Source organism: Oncorhynchus keta, chromosome 28 (assembly GCF_023373465.1).
Source record: "Oncorhynchus keta strain PuntledgeMale-10-30-2019 chromosome 28, Oket_V2, whole genome shotgun sequence".
Taxonomy (NCBI): domain Eukaryota; kingdom Metazoa; phylum Chordata; class Actinopteri; order Salmoniformes; family Salmonidae; genus Oncorhynchus; species Oncorhynchus keta.
The window spans coordinates 843,944-849,390 of record NC_068448.1 but is presented as its reverse complement, the minus strand read 5'-3'; the positions used below and the strand labels follow the sequence as shown (position 1 = coordinate 849,390).

Below are 5,447 nucleotides of genomic sequence, written 5' to 3'. Positions count from 1 at the left end.
TTTCAGAGAACTCTCATTCGGAGTGTTCTGTTTCTTCTACTCTGATTTCAGAGAACTCTCATTCGGAGTGTTCAGAGAACTCTCATTCGGAGTGTTCTGTTACTTCTACTCTGATTTCAGAGAACTCTCATTCGGAGTGTTCTGTTACTTCTACTCTGATTTCAGAGAACTCTCATTCGGAGTGTTCTGTTACTTCTACTCTGATTTCAGAGAACTCTCATTCGGAGTGTTCTGTTACTTCTACTCTGATTTCAGAGAACTCTCATTCGGAGTGTTCTGAGAACTCTCATTCGGAGTGTTCTGAGAACTCTCATTCGGAGTGTTCTGTTTCTTCTACTCTGATTTCAGAGAACTCTCATTCGGAGTGTTCTGTTACTTCTACTCTGATTTCAGAGAACTCTCATTCGGAGTGTTCTGTTACTTCTACTCTGATTTCAGAGAACTCTCATTCGGAGTGTTCTGTTACTTCTACTCTGATTTCAGAGAACTCTCATTCGGAGTGTTCTGTTACTTCTACTCTGATTTCAGAGAACTCTCATTCGGAGTGTTCTGTTACTTCTACTCTGATTTCAGAGAACTCTCATTCGGAGTGTTCTGTTACTTCTACTCTGATTTCAGAGAACTCTCATTCGGAGTGTTCTGTTACTTCTACTCTGATTTCAGAGAACTCTCATTCGGAGTGTTCTGTTACTTCTACTCTGATACTTCTACTCTACATCTGTCTGTTGCACTTCTGCATCTGCGCTGGAAGATGAGAGAGACCATGTTTGTCCATGAGATGAAAATTGGTCTTCTAAAGTAAATGTCTGTAGAGTCCGAACTGTTTGGGCTACGAACCAATGGGGGCACTAACCCACTATTGTTCTGATACTGTACTTACCCACTATTTTTCAGATACTGTACTTACCCACTATTGTTCAGATACTGTACTTACCCACTATTGTTCAGATACTGTACTTACCCACTATTGTTCAGATACTGTACTTACCCACTATTGTTCAGATACTGTACGTACCCACTATTGTTCAGATACTGTACGTACCCACTATTGTTCAGATACTGTACGTACCCACTATTGTTCAGATACTGTACGTACCCACTATTGTTCAGATACTGTACGTACCCACTATTGTTCAGATACTGTACGTACCCACTATTGTTCAGATACTGTACTTACCCACTATTGTTCAGATACTGTACTTACCCACTATTGTTCAGATACTGTACTTACCCACTATTGTTCAGATACTGTACTTACCCACTATTGTTCAGATACTGTACTTACCCACTATTGTTCAGATACTGTACGTACCCACTATTGTTCAGATACTGTACTTACCCACTATTGTTCAGATACTGTACGTACCCACTATTGATCAGATACTGTACTTACCCACTATTGTTCAGATACTGTACTTACCCACTATTGTTCTGATACTGTACTTACCCACTATTGTTCAGATACTGTACGTACCCACTATTGTTCAGATACTGTACTTACCCACTATTGTTCAGATACTGTACGTACCCACTATTGTTCAGATACTGTACTTACCCACTATTGTTCAGATACTGTACTTACCCACTATTGTTCAGATACTGTACTTACCCACTATTGTTCAGATACTGTACTTACCCACTATTGTTCAGATACTGTACGTACCCACTATTGTTCAGATACTGTACTTACCCACTATTGTTCAGATACTGTACTTACCCACTATTGTTCAGATACTGTACTTACCCACTATTGTTCTGATACTGTACTTACCCACTATTGTTCTGATACTGTACTTACCCACTATTGTTCTGATACTGTACTTACCCACTATTGTTCAGATACTGTACTTACCCACTATTGTTCAGATACTGTACTTACCCACTATTGTTCTGATACTGTACTTACCCACTATTGTTCTGATACTGTACTTACCCACTATTGTTCAGATACTGTACTTACCCACTATTGTTCAGATACTGTACTTACCCACTATTGTTCTGATACTGTACTTACCCACTATTGTTCTGATACTGTACTTACCCACTATTGTTCAGATACTGTACGTACCCACTATTGTTCAGATACTGTACTTACCCACTATTGTTCAGATACTGTACGTACCCACTATTGTTCAGATACTGTACTTACTCACTATTGTTCTGATACTGTACTTACTCACTATTGTTCAGATACTGTACTTACCCACTATTGTTCTGATACTGTACTTACCCACTATTGTTCAGATACTGTACTTACCCACTATTGTTCTGATACTGTACTTACCCACTATTGTTCAGATACTGTACTTACCCACTATTGTTCAGATACTGTACTTACCCACTATTGTTCAGTGGAAGAAAAAACAAGTCTTACTGTGGTTCTGTTCCAGCTGATACACCTGTAGGAATTCCTGGGGAAGTTAAGTTGATAGCAAACACATAATAGGACTGGTGCCTCAAACCAGTCCACTAAAAGACTGTAAACACACCTGTAGCCAGAGCCAACACAAACCAGTCCACTAAACACACCTGTAGCCAGAGCCAACACAAACCAGTCCACTAAACACACCTGTAGCCAGAGCCAACACAAACCAGTCCACTAAACACACCTGTAGCCAGAGCCAACACAAACCAGTCCACTAAACACACCTGTAGCCAGAGCCAACACAAACCAGTCCACTAAACACACCTGTAGCCAGAGCCAACACAAACCAGTCCACTAAAAGACTGTAAACACACCTGTAGCCAGAGCCAACACAAACCAGTCCACTAAACACACCTGTAGCCAGAGCCAACACAAACCAGTCCACTAAACACACCTGTAGCCAGAGCCAACACAAACCAGTCCACTAAAAGACTGTAAACACACCTGTAGCCAGAGCCAACACAAACCAGTCCACTAAACACACCTGTAGCCAGAGCCAACACAAACCAGTCCACTAAACACACCTGTAGCCAGAGCCAACACAAACCAGTCCACTAAACACACCTGTAGCCAGAGCCAACACAAACCAGTCCACTAAACACACCTGTAGCCAGAGCCAACACAAACCAGTCCACTAAACACACCTGTAGCCAGAGCCAACACAAACCAGTCCACTAAACACACCTGTAGCCAGAGCCAACACAAACCAGTCCACTAAACACACCTGTAGCCAGAGCCAACACAAACCAGTCCACTAAACACACCTGTAGCCAGAGCCAACACAAACCAGTCCACTAAACACACCTGTAGCCAGAGCCAACACAAACCAGTCCACTAAACACACCTGTAGCCAGAGCCAACACAAACCAGTCCACTAAACACACCTGTAGCCAGAGCCAACACAAACCAGTCCACTAAAAGACTGTAAACACACCTGTAGCCAGAGCCAACACAAACCAGTCCACTAAACACACCTGTAGCCAGAGCCAACACAAACCAGTCCACTAAACACACCTGTAGCCAGAGCCAACACAAACCAGTCCACTAAACACACCTGTAGCCAGAGCCAACACAAACCAGTCCACTAAACACACCTGTAGCCAGAGCCAACACAAACCAGTCCACTAAACACACCTGTAGCCAGAGCCAACACAAACCAGTCCACTAAACACACCTGTAGCCAGAGCCAACACAAACCAGTCCACTAAACACACCTGTAGCCAGAGCCAACACAAACCAGTCCACTAAACACACCTGTAGCCAGAGCCAACACAAACCAGTCCACTAAACACACCTGTAGCCAGAGCCAACACAAATGGCACCTGAATGAGTAGGTGTTTCCAAACTTCTGACTGGCACTGTACCTGGCGGAGGCTCAATCAATATCGTCTTGATTACTTTCTTGTCAACCAAAAGTTTTAAAAAGTGTTGATAGGGGACAGAATGCGGTCGAACCGTCACATCATTGGCATATACAGTTGAAGTCGGAAATGTATATACACCTTAGCTACCGGTAAGTACATTTCAACTCAGTTTTTCCACAATTCCTGACATTTATTCCAAGTATAAATTCCCTGTCTTAGGTCAGTTAGGATCACCACTTTATTTTAAGAATGTGAAATGTCAGAATAATAGTAGAGAGAAGGATTTATTTCAGCTTTTATTTCTTTCATCACATTCTCAGTGGGTCAGAAGTTTACATACACTCAATTAGTATTTGGTAGCATTGTCTTGAAACTGTTTAACTTGGGTCAAACATTTCAGGTAGCCTTCCACAAGCTTCCCACAATAAGTTGGGTGAATTTTGGCCCATTCCTCCTTACAGAGCTGGTGTAACTGAGTCAGGTTTGTAGGCCTCCTTGCTCGCACACACTTTTTTTTCAGTTCTGCCCACAAATGTTCTATAGGATTGAGGTCAGGGCTTTGTGATGGCCACTCCAATACCTTGACTTTGTTGTCCTTAAACCTAAGTGTATGTAAACTAGTTTTAATGACTCCAACCTAAGTGTATGTAAACTGAGTTTTAATGACTCCAACCTGAGTGTATGTAAACTGAGTTTTAATGACTCCAACCTGAGTGTATGTAAACTGAGTTTTAATGACTCCAACCTGAGTGTATGTAAACTGAGTTTTAATGACTCCAACCTGAGTGTATGTAAACTGAGTTTTAATGACTCCAACCTAAGTGTATGTAAACTAGTTTTAATGACTCCAACCTAAGTGTATGTAGGGGACTGTGAAGAGACACACACACAGGCACAGACACATGCATACACACACAGGCACACGCACACACAGGCACAGACACATGCATACACACACACACAGGCACAGACACATGCATACACACACACAGGCACAGACACATGCATACACACACACATGCACAGACACATACACACACACATGCATACACACACATGCATACACACACACACAGGCACATGCATACACACACACACACACAGAGACACATGCATACACACACACACACGCATACACACACACCCACCCACACACACACACACACACATGCATACACACACACACACAGGCACATGCATACACACACACACACATACACACACACACACACACACATGCATACACACACACACACACACATGCATACACACACACACACATGCACACACACACACACACATGCACACACACACACACACAGGCACAGACACATGCATACACACACACAGACACACAGACACACACACATATGCATACACACACATACACACACATTTTGTATTGTACATATGTGGTAGTGTTGTAGTGGGGGTCTGAGGGAACACACCGTGTTGTGAAATCTGTGAATGTAATTGTATTGTTTTTAAAACCTTAAATTTTCCATGAACCCAGGATGGGGATCCATAATAATACATTCGGTTTGCATTTTAAATCGTGCAGCAACAGCACGGTCAAATTAAGATACAGCATCTGTAATGTCTGACTATCATGATTGACATCGTGTGTGACTTCTGGAGATGGATTCACATTCTGATAA

The 5,447-nt window shown here is 42.3% G+C and overlaps 1 long non-coding RNA gene across 1 annotated transcript; it reads right to left on the bottom strand.

The window, feature by feature from the left end:
- Positions 1-2,492: 2,492 nt before the first annotated feature.
- Positions 2,493-3,730, bottom strand: LOC127913055 (uncharacterized). The gene is made up of 4 exons (XR_008084446.1): positions 3,360-3,730; positions 2,870-3,309; positions 2,740-2,819; positions 2,493-2,689 (listed from the first exon to the last, which is right to left on the bottom strand). It is a non-coding gene; the product is annotated as an uncharacterized LOC127913055 (long non-coding RNA).
- Between the last annotated feature and the right edge of the window lie 1,717 nt (positions 3,731-5,447).